Source organism: Panthera leo, chromosome A3 (genome assembly GCF_018350215.1).
Source record: "Panthera leo isolate Ple1 chromosome A3, P.leo_Ple1_pat1.1, whole genome shotgun sequence".
NCBI lineage: Eukaryota > Metazoa > Chordata > Mammalia > Carnivora > Felidae > Panthera > Panthera leo.
This window is the reverse complement of record NC_056681.1, coordinates 8,738,934-8,754,133: the sequence shown is the minus strand read 5'-3', so window position 1 is coordinate 8,754,133 and position 15,200 is coordinate 8,738,934. Positions and strand designations below refer to the sequence as shown.

Below are 15,200 nucleotides of genomic sequence, written 5' to 3'. Positions count from 1 at the left end.
GGAGCTCGCCCGCACTCAGAACCAGGTCTGTTCTCAACCACTGCACAGCCCTGCCAGGGTACTTATTCTGGTACCCTTATTCTGGGCGGGAGAAGAGAAGCAAGAGTGTTTCTATGACGTGAGACAGACAGTCAGAGCTGGCCCCGGGTCTGTCCACTCCAGAACCTGAGCAGCTCTTGACCACCAGAACGACTCCTCAGTGTAGACAAAGCAAGTGGAAGTCTTTGAAGAAAGATACCTCAATCCGAGTGATCCTCGAGGAAGCTGGGAGATACCTACCTGCCTTTCAGGGTTCTTTGGACACCTTCTCCAAACTGGAGGTCAAGCGAGACCGGAGAGGCACCTAAAGAAGAGGGTCAGAGGTGAGTGGCTCCAGGGAAGCGTGCCAGGTGGCTGAGCCCCTGTCTCCCGACCACAGCTCTCCAGCCACACCCTCAAACAGGATGCTGGGGTTTGGGGAAAATACTGGAGAGGAGATTAAGGTTAGAGCCACGCCCCTGGTAGGTATAGAGTGACCAAGAAATCAGGAGTCTACACTGAAGATTGGCCGTCTGCCTTGGTCCTCCGTAGTGCGGTGGACCCAAAGCCAGCTACCCCACAATTTCACTCCCAGCCAATGTTCTTCTTCGGCTCAGCAGCTCCCAAAAACGAACATGCAGATTTTCTCAGAAACCGGAACTGAATCAAACACGGTCCTCAGAGCCAGCGTAGACCCAAACCCTGGCTCCCAGCTCAGCTGCTGGGAAACCTCAGCCTCCTGACTCGACTTGCCTGCCTCACCTGTACAATGGGAAGAACATCGCCGCCCGCTGCACGGGGCCCGCTCTGGAAGGTTACAGGAGCTAATCACAACCAAACCTTAAAACGGTGCCTGGCACACGGCCATCAGCTCAGTAAACATCAGCCAAAATGACCTTAGTCATTATTGTCTCCGAACGTCTCCGTTCTAAAACAGCCCATCCGCTTAACGAATCCCTTTGGCTTCTTTGACAACTTAAAAAAAAAAAAAATTTGTGCTTAGCACATTTTGTTGACGTATTTTTACAAATACCAAGCCTGCCCGTCCTCTTAAAAATATTTGAAGAGATTATATTTTGTCCCCACTCGCTTTGAGGAACTGCTTCGGAGCCACTGAGTGGGCCAAAAACAGCAAGAAAGCAAAGGAGGATAATAAAACCTCTTTCCTGAACTTTTTCCAGAAAAACAAAAAAACAAAAAAAAAAAAGAATTTCAAGATTCAGATTCTGGGCTTTTAAGGACCATCTTGCTAAGTATTTTCTTATCAAGTTCCTTCTTGTTTTCTCCCCTCCCCCCCCCCCCATAAACACGACAGTAATGAGATAGTTTCTTCTTTCTCCCTGCCTCCAAAAAAAAAAAAAAAAAATCTGTCCCATAAATTTCTCCCAAACCCACGCAACCGAATTTTCTACGAGGATTTGTAAGAAACTAAGAATCTCTGAACAGAAACGAACCGCTCCCGAAGCAGTTCTCATTTGAAGTCAACAAATAAGCACAACGTGTCCCCAAGGAAACAAAGTAGAATTTGGACGATAAAATGGCTCTGCCCCTAATCCCCGGTTCCCCCGAGCTGCAAGGCTGCACTGGCAGGAAACACATATGCCATCACAAGTCTCTGCTAGTTTTCACCAGTATTTCTGCATCAGCCCGCTCAGCCGTATGGACCCAAGTAAGACACCCAGCTTTAAAAAAAAAAAAAAGAAAAAGAAAAAAGGAAAAGAAAAAAAACTGGTAAAGGAAAAGAAGAGCACGCTGACCTGATCATTTCTACCTTCCTCGGGGTGGGTAGACAGAGACCAGAAGAAATGCGGGCGCCCCTCCCCCGCCAGAACCGGGCTTCCCGTCTGGGTGGAAACTATCTCATTACCACATTTTCAACAAGTAGACCCGGTTTCCTCGTGTAATCAGAGTTAGTCTGTGGTTGTTTGGCAGTCTGTGCATGCCGTGTTTTTAGAGCTATAGAAAATGTGTATTTATTTATTTTGTGATGGCTGCGACCATATGACAAACAGAAGCCAGCCTCAGCCAGTGATTTATAAGAGCTCGGGGAAGCAGTGCCTTTAAGCATTTTAATAGAGGCGCTCTCATCCTTTGTAAGTGGAAGTGTAAATTGGTACAGTCCTTTTGTAAACAACTCCGCGAGGCAAGTCAAGGGCCTGACAAATGTTCATACATTTGGGTGCAGCAAGAACATTCCTGGAATCAGTCCTAAGGAAATAGTCCTAATAGAGGACAAGGGGGCTGCGAACAAAGATGTTCATGGCAACAAGATTTACTATAAGGGGAAGGAAAACACACACATACTCCCTCCCCGTATGTGGGGAAACACGCAAATAAAGAAAGGGTTCGTCTTCCAAGTTATCCCCGCTCTTGCCCACGGCCATTTCAAAATTTAAAAGCTGCGAAAATATGCCACTGAGAAATAGTTATAATAGCAAGTGGAAAACTCAGGACGCAAGAATCACATTTTTAATAAAATAGAAGTCTTCTTATTAGTAAGCAAAAAAGGGAGATACAGGTATATGTAAAATTGTTTCAATTGGTTTTCTTATCAGGGACGTTTTAGTATGGACTGGGTATTATGTGATACCAGGAACTAACAGTTAATTCACTAATTGTGATAAAGACATAGTAGGTTATTTGAAAAAAATGCACATATTTTTTAGAGATATATACCGAAACATATAGGAGGAGAATGACGTGTTAGAATTTATAATACTTAAGCAAATTTTTAAAACAGAATTGAAGCGATGTGCTTAAAATTGCAAAACGGGGTGAGGGCTATGGGGGGGGATTCATTTTACTATCCTCTCTACCTTTACATGCATTGCAAAATTTTCATTAAAAATTTTTAAGGAGGGGAGCTCAGTCTGTTAAGCATCTGACTTCAGCTCAGGTCATGATCTCACGTTTCGTGGGTTCGAGCCCTTCCTCAGGCTCTGTGCTGACAGCTCAGAGCCTGGAGTCTGCTTCGGATTCTGTGTGTCTCTGTCTCTCCTCCCCTCACACTCTGTCTCTCTCTCTCTCAAAATAAATATGTCAGCATTAAAAAAAAAAAGTCTTTAAAAAAAATTTAAGGGGTTGTTTTTTGATAACAGAATATGTAGGACCTTTTTTTCTTACCTCCAATTTTTCTTAAATGATTTTTCTATGAAAACAGGAAGAGTTGGCAGTCCCACAGAGACGTTTTTATTGCTGTGTTATAGTAGTGAATCCCCAGAATGCTGTGGTATGCCTGTGTACCTTCACTGAACTCATAAATGGCCCAAATCCTCTCTCTGGGGTAGCACCCTGCCATCTAAGACTATGCTGTAAATGTGATCGGCTGATAAAAAGCCCAGCTGCCACGGACCATTTTAAAGGTTAGGAACCATCTAAACACACACACACACACACACACACACACACACACACACACACCACTTCTTGCCTCTTCGGTGCTAAGTGGCAACAGACTCTGGTTTTACTTCCAAAGTTTCATGCAATAATCATGTAAGCATCAAACAGCACGGAGTTCAACATGCCACCAAGCTGACTCAGAAGGAAGGTTCCACATTCCTTAATTAGCAGCATCAGAAAAGTAGCACTTCCTGCACTGGAGTTTCCCATTTCATCCAGCTACTCATGGGCTCAACCCACCCCACAGGTTCTCACAGAGGAGTGCCATGAAGTCTGGAAACAGAGACAGTGTTCTTTAATTTATCTTAATAATTCCCTTTGTTCCTCTTTATCCTGCTTTGTTTTATTCGTCACACTCTTCATCCTCTTGTATGCTGATTTTTGCAGATTGAAAGTGTCCGTGGTAGCATGATGTATGTCCTTTGTCTCCAGACTTCACGGACACGCTGGAGATACTGAGATCACAGTTGGGAACAGAATACGTGAACACTTCACCCACTTGAAAATACAGTCCTCTTGGTTATTAATAGCCAAAAAGATTCAAAGTACTGGACCAGAAGCTTCTTTTTTAGTACCAATTACTTAAATTAAGTTTCTGATCTGTATTAAAGTTCTCTGGCACAACTCAGGCAGGACGCAAGTGCATGAGGAAGATTTCCAAACAAGATTACACGGTTTTCCAATGTGATATATTTGATCATCTTTGAAAAGGCAGGGGCAACACAATTGCAACCTTAATTGAAATGTCAAATTCTCATTGGATTTAACCACTGTAACAATAATTTACTGTGAACTTCAGAGGTTTTGGAGAAATGTACAATAACCCTAAGCAGGTGACTGACAGATTTGACAGATGCTTAAAAAAAATACTATTTGGGAAAAAAAAAATACTGCTCGGAAAAAAAAAAATACTCTTTGGAAAACATTATTTTTGCCCTTTGAGGGACCCTAAAAATCCATTCTATGATGCATTATTCCATTTTCCCCTTGCAGTCTTCCCTTCCTCAATCTATGTCTTTTCAAAGAATTCTTCTCCTCTTTGACCACCAGGTTGATAGATTTATATTTGCTTTTTAATCAAGTACCTTAACTGTAAGAGAGTAGATAAGAAAAGCTCATAGTCTAACACCCCGGGAGAGAGCAAATGTTTGCCTCAGTGGCAAACCCACGTTCTCAGGGGTCTAAGAGCAAAGAAGTTCCACTTGGGGATTTTATTTCTTCTGAAAACATCTTCTGGTATTTGAGAACGTCTGATGCTATTTAGTGGGGCAGACCAACTCCTGATTAGATCTTTTAAGAACAAAAGCCTTTCCTTCTGACCCCAGAGAGTAATGAATTCCTTGTAACACTACATGATAATTATGATGAAAAGCGTATTTTAAAATCAATGTACTTTAAATAACAATCACGTCAAGTTGCATCCAGAACCAAATTAAATCGACTTTGGCCTTTTGGTGTTCTTGGGTCATGTAAGAGCTGGGTTTGACTTTATCCCGGACTCAGTCTCCCTACTCCCTCCTTATATCACAAGACACTGTAAGGGGCATAAAAAGTGCCCCATGACTATGATATTGTCTTCTTGGAGACCTAAAGAGGTCATATATATTTTTTCTTGAAAATAAAGTTTATAGGGGCGTTTGGCTGGCTCAGTTGGAAAAACACATGACTCTTGATCTCAGGGTTGTGAGTCTGAGATACACCCATATTGGGTGTAGAAATTACTTAAAAACAAAATCTTAAAAAAAAAAGAGAGAGAGAGAGAAAATAAAGTTTATACAAGCAATACAGTGTAAGACCTGACCCTGAACCCAAGAAGCTGAGTCTTTTTTCAAAGAAGTTGAGATTGAAACACAATTGTTTTAATTAATATTTGGGGGATAGTCTTCACATGTCAGTGAGAATTTTGCTCAGAAAAAATGATATCCGAATTCACTCTAAAAAGTGTTGTCTCCTTCCATTTCTGTACATTAGCAAATAATTTCTGCCCTCTTCTTCACTTTTCCAAATTATGAAAGATTTTTATGGCTTTCTTCATTTTCCAAGTATGCTGCAAAACACTGTAAATATCAGAGAAACACTGGAATTTCAACCTGGAATCATTCAAAGTTTCTGCTTGGAATCCAGGGCACCCGCCATTGACAGCATAGTCTATTGTATTCTGTTTACATAGAATCCAGATGAATGGTACCCACCTGGAGCTGTTCAATGGACTGAAAATAATCTTAGCAAACGTGTAATGGTTTGGGTACAGCCACTGCTACGTCATCATCGAGCTGGGGCCACTGCTGCTGCCACTGTCTGTTAGATAGGACCTTCAAACCCTGCTGGCCTTCTTGATAGTTCTTTGCCTATCAGTGGATCATTAGTTGGAGCATTTCCTTAGTCATAGAGCCTGGCCGTTCGTTGGGATGTTCTCAGGAGGAACTACGGTTGAAGATAACAGAATGGTTATTTAGACGTGAATGTGGTGGTGGGGGGGGGGGGGGACACCTCTTTCTTCTCGGGGGCTCAAGATTGTTTCGTTATTTTCTGATTCTTGAACTTTTAGCTCTTCTTAAGAACAGAGATCTGATTTTTTTTTTAAAGCTTTCCGATGACATTTGAATGTTTAAGTCTTTTGAAAATATTTACATTTTCCAAGCAGCTAGCAACACTCTCTGTCTTCTATAGTTCTCAAGATTAGGGAAAATAAGAGAAAGCTAGAGAGCTGGCAAGCAAGTGTATCATAACCTGGCAAAGACATTCCTGAGCAAAACTATATGGGTTTGAGCTTATTGGAACATTTGAAAGCAATTAAAATGCTTCCCCCCCCACCCCAAACTTATTTTTGTCCTTTTTTACTTTAAGCACACAGAGGCGTACAGCTGAAAAATAATATGACAAGCATGAATGAGTCATCAGGCAGATCAAGCCAAGAAGCTACTGTCAGGGGTCTTTATGGAATATACTGGATGGAATGTCTATCATCCACGCTTTGGCTTATCGGAGGGGTCAAGACCAGCCCTTTAAGAAAAACTGATCAGCTTCCCAATATTCAAATTCCTACTTTTTGACCTGACACAGAATATCCTGCCTTGTGTCAAAAATACCATCTTCCAAACTATACCGTCTTCCAAACTGTGGGGATAGACACTGAAAAGAGGCCTATGATGCAACTATATATAAAGTGTGTGTGGAACACACGTAAACGGAAGATAGTAGAAGCCACGGGAGATGAATCAGAATTATTCAAGATAACTCCACAATGAGCTCGAAGAATATCATTAGGTCTACGGACCTGCCTTATTTTAAATACAAGCACTCTCAAACTTTACAATACCTCGTAGGAAAAATTACAGGGTGTATACTCCAGTATGCAGTCGACAAGTCCGTAAAAATGCCACTTTATTTTTATGATTGGAAGCCTTACTGTTCATTGTAGAAAATTTGAAAACCGCAGAAAATACCCCGAAAGCTGACACCAAACACTCAGAAACAGCCACGGTTCCTACGTTGCTGTGTTTCCCTGCACCTTTATTCATTTGTTTGTTTGTTTATTTTCCCTGGACCTTTTTAAAAAAGACACAGTATTTGGTAGGGTCCTGCTTTGTCCTCATCTGAGGGTTCACAGTGACGGTTTTTCTCAGGTGTTAAATAATGTCAGATTCTCCAATCACATCTTGTTTTCTTTCTCTTTTAAAATCTACAAAATATGAATGCTGTACAGACCCCCAACCGGCTCACCCATCCGCCTTCCACATACAACACCTTCTGGTCAGGGAGGGTGGTGCAGAATATCTCTGAAAAGTGAAACAGAAAAAAAAAAAAAAAAAAAAGTTTCACTCACAGTTGAATTCAAACCCTAACAGGTAAAGACTTTCATACCAGGAAACTCTTCCCCCCACCCCCCTCCTTTATCTTAAGATATTTCAGAGCAAATTATCTGGGAATAAAGACCACAAAAGGGGTATTCACGTTGTAAAGGTAAACCAAATTGAGAGGGTAATTGTCTCCTTAAAAAAAAAAAAAGTCTTAGCTCTGGTCTTGGTGACTTGGAGGGAGGGCCCTGGGTGGCTGGAGAACCACAGTGGGAGGGGTACCGAGTTTCTCTGTGTACCCTTTGTGCTTCCTGAATTTGATATCAGAAGAGGGCATTCACTTCTTTTAAAAATACAGACGTAGATTTTTTAAGTACGTATGTCTGAGTTGCAGTCTTAAGGGATCAAGCGCATTAAAGAAAAAACGTAACCACCTCTGTCTCCCGAGGTTCCTCACCTCCTCCTCTCACCTTCCACTTTAGAATCAAACGGCACTAAAAACAGAACACCTGCTCCATTTTGACCATGAGTACGTTGTCAGAGAGGCCTTGAAGGTGCCTTCCCAAGTGGATTACCTGACCACATAAGAGAGAGACAGGTAATTTATGAAAGGACTCTTCGGGGCATTTGTACTTTGTCTATTTCCAGCCTGTTTCAGCTTTCTCGGGACCCACCCGACCTCGAGGATGGTGAGCGGGCTCCTGGGAGTGAAACCGATGTCCGATTTGTCGATTTGTCGCAGTCCAGAGCGAGATGCTACGGTGAGCTCCACCTGAGGGCTTCCTCCACGCCTTCCCACTCCGCCGTGTGGGATTAATTCAGACATTTTCTGAAGTATTTACTTAGACGCACTCTCCTTCTGAGTCAGTATGGACTTTGTTCATCCCATTTCCTTGAAATATGTCCACTTTCATGGGTGAACACAGGAGCGCGCTTTCTTCCAGAGCACACGTGGATAGTATGTATTTACAGAGATGTCAGACAGACATACAAAAAACAAAACATGTAATATTTGAGCTTCCCTCCCAAAGGGAGGACAGGTGCTTCTCTGGCTTGTAGTAAACGTTGCAAGATTGGTAATTTGATACATAGCGAGAGAATCCACTGCGGGGCGTCTCTCTTTTTTGTCTTTCTTTCTCTCTTCTCATCAGACTGTGTGTCTGGCTTGGAGAACCAGCCAAGGACCCAGGTAGTGGTGAGCCCAACAACCTGCCACACCAGACTCAAGTGACAAAAAGTCTGATTGCGCAATATTCTCAGCAGGTTGGCTTTCCACGTTCTAGAAAACGTTTTTAATGGGTGAGATCCTTTCACACTAAGCACTTTGGGCTTGAACTGTCGTGCCTTGTCATGAAGTTGTGTTTGGAACTGTGGTGAAAGTCGGGATTTTTCTCTTCCTCCTCTTTTTTTTTTTTTTTTTTTTACCCCCCCCCCCCACCTTTAAAAACAAGATAAGCCCCGTATGCAAATAGAGTCCACAGCGACCACCACCGTCCTGGTTCTCAGCTTTATTTCTCCTGCTGCAGAGCCTGCCTTCACCCATTATGCGCTATTTGCATACCTTTAACATTAGAAACATTTATTCCAGGAATGAGTCATTGGAGGCATCTTCTGCGTTTACAGCTCGGAAGCTGGATTCAGTAGCATTAATGCCAGAAGAATGGATGTCTTCTGTATTAAAAACCTCGGGATTGTTTGTGCGTAGAGAGAGACAGAAAGAGAGAGAGTTTCCGTTTTGTTTTTGTTTGTTTCATTTGAAGAGTGAAATGTGCTCAAATACATTAAAGATAATGCTTGAGATATATTTAGGTACATGCTTCACACCCTAAAGCAATATGCGGTATGAATGAGAATGTCTCACTCTGCGGGGAGAGAAATGGCAGACTATATACCCTTCCTGAGCCGGCTATAACCAGCCTCTCAAACAAGAGTGAGGGCTGAGTACCTTGAACATTTTTTTCCCCCAGCTCTACTGCGATATAATGGACACACGACATTGTGGAAGTTAAAGGTGCACAACCTGTTGATCGGATACATTCGATTTTGACAGATGTCTTTTAATGGAAAAAAAAAAAAAAAAGGAAAGAGAAAGACAACCCCAATGCTTTTCTCAGAGAGAACAGGAAGCCTGAAGGAGGAAGTATGTGACAGTTTATTTTTCAACAAGCACACAGTGTCAAGTGAATGAAATCCCTCTGGAAGCTGTAAAAAATGGAGGCTGGAAGGTGGCTGTGTTCAGGTAGCACAAAAGGCTTCTCAATATTTAGAACCTTTTTCTCAAAGCTAAGTTATTAATGAAATCCAATATTGCACTTTTCCAAAAGGAAACACTGAGTCATTCATGAAATGATCTAAGATTTCGAAACTTGCTTACACCATTTTTTTTTTTTTTCTCCTCCTTTCCTACCTGTGCCAAAAGCAGGCTCAGAAAAGCCAACCAGTAACTGTGGCCTAAATCCAGGGAGCCGGCCAAATTAGCCGAAGAATGGAGTAATTTAACAAAGACTCCCGATGCCCCAGAGGGTTCCTGTCTCACCCCATTGGCAGGCCAGAAAGGGCCTGCCAGCCTCCCTGGGTCCAGAGCCGAGGGGCCTCTGTCCCCGCCTCCCTCCGAGGAAGCCCGTGATTAACCAGTTCTGGCACAGCGGTTATTTGGCCATACCCCTGGCCTGCCTCCAAGTTTCGTGTGGAACAACAAATGGGCGTGGGCCCCCAGATAGGCAGGCCCGTGTTCCAAGGAGGCAGTGAACACTCACGGCCAAGAGCCCTGCACGATGTGGCCAGAGCTGGGGTACAGCCGAGAATGCGTTCGGGGAGGGAATGCCAGCTTCTCGGTCCGTTTATCGAGGGTGTCTCCACTTAGGCCATTAAATAGTGTCCAAAGACAGTCAACACGCGTGTGGGTCAGGAATAAAGTGTGAGTCAGGTCGTTCTGACCCCCTCCTCTCTCTCTTGCTGCGGAAGAGGGTCTCCAGGTGCTTGATTATTTTATTTTATTTTATTTTACTTTATTTTATCTTATTTATTTCACTTGTTTCATTTCATTTCATTTATTTGAGAGAGAGAGAGAGCACAAGGGGGAAGAGGGGCAGAGAAACAATCCCAAGCAGACACCACGCTCAGCACAGAGCCCTTTGCAGGGCTCGATCCCACGACCCTGGGACTATGACCTGGGCAGAAATCTAGAGTCAGACGCTCAACCGACGGAGCCACCCCAGTGCCCTGCAGGTACTTATTTTTAAAAGCATGACTTTAGGGGCGCCGGGGTGGCGCCGTCGGTTGAGCTTCTGACTCTTGGCTCAGGTCGTGATGTCACGGTTCATGAGTTCAAGCCCCATGGTGGGTTCTGCACTGACAGCATGGATTCGACTTGGGATTTTCTCTCTGTCTCTGTCTCTCTCTCTCCCTCTCTCAAAAATAAATAAACATTGAAAAAAATAAGTAAATAAAAACACGACTCTAGATCAGAGTACTTTAAGAATGACACCACCAAACTTTCTGAATAGGCACAGGGGAAAGCTCCCGTTTTCATCTTTACAAACACCCAGAAGTCCATGTGGATAAATCATGTAGACAAGGAAACAGTGCTTTGGTCCAAACAATACAGGAAACGCCTGGAATGGCGCCTCCTTAACACAACGCCCTATGTTTGCCTTGTACTATTCAAAGGATTTTACAGATACATTATCTTCAGACGACTCTGCGAGGTAGAAGGGGGAAGCGCACTTGCCCATTTTACAGATTAGGAAACCAAGGCCCAGAGAGGCCGTGGCCTTTCTAAGGTCACAAACTCAGTCAACTGCAGAGCCCGAACTTCGGTCCAGGACTCCTGACGAGGAGGCCCGATCCTCCCCCTCCTCGCCCCGTCCCTTGTAACCGGGCTCCGAATGTTCCCTTCCGTGTGATGTTCCCGGCTGTATGTCCGGGCTCTGTAGGCTCCCGGGTCTGTTGCTTTTGCCCCGCAGCCTGTGTTTCCAATTCCTAGGATTCCCAGGAATATTCAAAATCTTACTTCTGCCCCCTACTTTGAAGATTCTGGTCCTTTTTCGCAACGGGGGATGTACCTATTTGACCAGGAAGTGGTCCAGGCTCTGGAGTTCGTGTAGAATGACTTCCTCTTTTTCTCCCTGAATTTATTATGGTATTAATTTGATCCCAACACCTAAAAACAAAAAAATCCCAGACTCCGCACCGCGTACGAGGGACTTTTTAAAACAAAAGACTCTCCTCCACTAAGATGTTACTAACAATCACCAGGGATTTTAAATTTCCTGTGTGTGTGTGTGTGTGTGTGTGTGTGTGTGTGTGTGTGTGGCTCTTTCACACTTTTTTTTTTTTTTACAAAGATTTTTTTTTTTTCCTGGTCATTTAGGAAGCAGCATATTTTTAAAAACTATCTTATTGTTTTTGTGTCGCTCACATGGGGTAGTTCATGGGCGGTTATCACTAACACCAGAAGGAAAAATATTGCAGACCTTCATGACAAACCATTACACTGACATAGGTCTGGCTTATTTAGAATATGCCCAGTAAGCACTGGTTAAAAATTGATGATTCGGGGCAGTCTTTCTCCACTGATTTTTGTAAAATACCTAGGAGACCTTGAACATTCTGTTACAGTTTTACAATCACGGAGAGGAGGACGGAAGGTGGTGTTCGCGAGGGATATTGCTTTATTACTCAGCTAAAAGTCCCTTTGGCTCTAAAAGTCCCTCCTCCCGGCTGCTGCAGGCTGGGAGAAGTCAGCATTTTCTCTCTCCCTTACTGGTGCTTTTACCATGCAGAAGAGACTCCATTTTCAAAATCTGTAAAAGAAAATCTTGTGCTTTTAGCGAATGACTTTCCCCCTAGTGGGCAGAGACCGCCCCCCCCCCCCCCCCGCCCCTTCTTTGCGAAGCAAGAGCCACTGGGTGAGAGCAAGCTGTCACCAGCTCACGTGGCTGTGATGGAAAGCCCTTTTACATGCTGTTCACCATGTCTCAGGCACTGTTGTGTGCTTTTATCTTTTTTTAATTAAAAAAAAATTAAGTTTATTTATTTATTTTGAGAGAGACAGACGGTGTGAGCAGAGGAAGGACAGAGAGAGAGAGGGAGACAGAGAATCCCAAGCAGGCTCCCCGCTGCCAGCACAGAGCCCGACACGGGGCTCGAACTCACGAACCAAGAGATCATGACCTGAGCCGAAGTCAGAAGCTTCACTGACTGAGCCACCTCGGGGGCCCTTTCTTGCACATTTTTAAATATACAAGGAATATTTTTATTTATTTATTTATTTAGTTTTAGATTTTATTTTTAAGTAATCTCTACACCCAATTTGCCCAACATGGGGCTTGAACTCATGACCCGAAGATCAAGAGACAAACACTTCACCAACGGAGCCGGCCGGGTGCCCCAGAAATACCTCCTAATCTTTAAACACGCAAAGTGGTAAATGTGTCATCTTTTAGCAAGCAGGTTTGGATGCCAATAAACTAAACCACGAGTCGAAAAAGTGTCATTTTTCTTGGATAACTCAGACTTTTTCAGTGCCCTCATTCTGTACTGAATAACCATCCATGATGAAATAGAAAGAACATTAAGTCAAATTGTACCTACGTGGACTCTACGACTTTCCCTGGAAACTTCTTTCCTGGGGCCAAATTCCTAATATGGGTTCTGTTCTCATGGTTATCTCTTCTTCCTCCTCCTAAACAGAAAGTGCGAAAATAAAGGACTCGGTTTTTAAACACACACACACACACACACACACACACACACATTTTTAAATGCAGCACACACACTATGCATATTACAGTGCAGTTTTAAAAAGAGAAAGAAAAACTGTCTCTGCAACATAAGGGAAGTATGCAGCACTCACACGGGTCATTAAGACTTGCCTTTATTATCATGTTGCTAACCACTAAGGGACACATGCAATGCTGTGACAAGCATAATTTAATTAAGCTTTCCATTCGGTGTTGTTTGAAAAGACCTGAAGGCTCTCACCGTAAAGTAAACCCAGTGCACATCCCACAAGAAAAAGTGGAAATGATTTCACCGAATGAAGGAACTCAGCGAGCTTTTTCCTTCTTATCGAGCAAAATGGATTTATGCCGATAAGCCAGACCCCGTGAGCGCCAAATGCTGCCCCGGTGCCTTCACAGCGAAGTCGCCTCCCCCCCACCACACACAGGAACACAGGATGTTTACTCTTCACCCAAACCTTAACCAAAGGAAAATACAGCAAACGAGTCATCTGTGTAAAATCCATGGACTTCTTACGTCTTTGGCATTCCAGATCTTGGATTCAAATAAATAAAAATATTTACGAAGCGATTCATCTGTAATCTGAGTGAAATCATGACCGTGTGCAATATATGAAAATCGTACCCCCCTGGACAGCCATTCAACAGCATACTTCGATTGCAGACCTACTCTGCTGGGCAGTATTTTAGGGGAAGGCGGTCTATTGAGTCCTTTAAGACTCACAGTCCTTGGGGGCCCCTGGGCAGCTCAGTCACCTAAACATCCAACTTCCGCTCAGGTCATGAGCTCAAGGGTTCGTGAGTTCCAGCCCCACATCGGGCTTACCGCTGTCAGCACAGAGCCCGCTTCGGATCCTCTGTCTCCCTCTCTCTCTGCCCCTCACCCCCCCCCCCCCCCGGCTTGCGAGCATGCTCTCTCTCTCTCTCTCAAAAATAATAATGATGATAATAAATAACTACACATAAAAAAAAAGACTCACAGGTCCTTGAAACCATACTTACTTTCTTACAGCCATGACAAAATGGAAGTCTTGCAAACTGTGGCCCGGCACCTTCCTTTTGTTTTTGTTTTTCTTCTTCACTGAAAATGTATCGCGCGCCTGCGGTGTGCCAGAATCCGGGTTGGTGCAGAAATGCAAACTTGCACGCGCAAAAAGGTCCTGGCCAGAGGCAAAGTTCTATTTAGCCGGGTCGACAGACATTAAACAGGCGAATTCTAGTGGAATCCAACCATTTGTAATCATTTGGATTAAGAACAGCTTGATTAAGGATGCATAGTGGCCAGGCCCTCCCTGGGAGACTAGGGGTCACTCGCATTCTGAGTGTTACCCCAGGGGAGTTAGATGCAGGAGTCCTGAGCCGCACCCTGCAGGAAGTCTTTAACTACAGTTGGAATAAGTAATCAGAAAAATTACACGGCACTGGGGCGGCCGGCTTCTCCCCGAGGAATAAGGGTCAGTACTTGGGCCCTGTGATACTTTTCAGGGCCCACAAAAATGTTTTTATTTTAATTTCTCCCAAAGCCAGAAGAAAAATGAATCTGACAATAATGAATATATAACAATAGTCCAGCCGGGGTTATATGCATCTTTAGGCCAATGCCATGGCAAAATAGAATTTTTAATATCCTTTTTTTGGAGGAAGGGATTCACAAAGGCTAAATAATACTGTGGGTCCCTAACTGCTATGGTTTAGCCCTGGTGCTATGGGAATATATATACAAGGGATCTGATCCCGGAGGTGCCGGGGGGTGGAGAAGGCTTCCAGGTAGAAGGGACCATGGAGCTGACATCTTCAGGGAGAAGAGAAACCAGCTATGCTACAGGCAGTGTAGGGAGGAATGAGCAGGGGAGGTCAGAAAAAGAAGAGGTTTCTAAGGAGAGGGAACAGAATGTGCAAAGGTCCTGAGGTAGGAAGGAGCATTTTTCATATCCACTGGAATTTAGGCTCCATGCTTGTTCCATTCTCAGCCTGAAAGGTGCCTGACCCACAACAAGCATTCAATAAATATGTGTTGAATGAATCGGGACCTTGTCTCTTTTTCACAAGGGTGTGACAGCCCACCCTAGCTTTATCTCTCCTTCTGAAACCTTCCTAATCAATATTGTCTCTCTGTCCTGTCTTCACAGCTTATGAGCTGTGTGACCTTGGACAAGTTGCTCAACCTCTCTGTGCCGCTTCTGTTTACTCACACTCACCTGTAAATAACCCTCGATCTTTCTGTGAGGACTATCTTAGTTAA

The 15,200-nt window shown here is 43.7% G+C and overlaps 1 protein-coding gene and 2 long non-coding RNA genes across 10 annotated transcripts in view; 1 reads left to right on the top strand and 2 right to left on the bottom strand.

Annotated features, from left to right (window-relative positions):
• The window catches only part of ZNF217 (zinc finger protein 217), a 44,550-nt gene extending 42,120 nt beyond the window's left edge, over positions 1 to 2,430 (bottom strand). For 3 of the 5 annotated variants that reach the window (XM_042930638.1, XM_042930629.1, XM_042930633.1), the window contains exons 1-2: positions 781 to 869; positions 280 to 343 (exon numbers count right to left, since the gene is read on the bottom strand). The gene's annotated coding sequence lies outside the window, so the exon portion shown is untranslated. Of the gene's footprint in view, positions 1 to 279; positions 344 to 780; positions 870 to 1,775 lie in introns of those variants that run through there. The other 2 variants (XM_042930631.1, XM_042930634.1) reach the window with 1 other exon arrangement.
• The window catches only part of LOC122215392, a 29,494-nt gene that overhangs the window by 12,763 nt on the left and 1,531 nt on the right, over positions 1 to 15,200 (top strand). For 2 of the 4 annotated variants that reach the window (XR_006200344.1, XR_006200346.1), the window contains exon 3: positions 7,697 to 8,638. This is a non-coding gene — a long non-coding RNA (uncharacterized LOC122215392). Of the gene's footprint in view, positions 1 to 7,696; positions 8,639 to 8,802; positions 9,159 to 15,200 lie in introns of those variants that run through there. The other 2 variants (XR_006200345.1, XR_006200347.1) reach the window with 2 other exon arrangements.
• Positions 6,919 to 14,296, bottom strand: LOC122215393. Its single transcript, XR_006200348.1, has 3 exons — positions 13,961 to 14,296; positions 12,810 to 12,900; positions 6,919 to 7,196 (listed from the first exon to the last, which is right to left on the bottom strand). It is a non-coding gene; the product is annotated as an uncharacterized LOC122215393 (long non-coding RNA).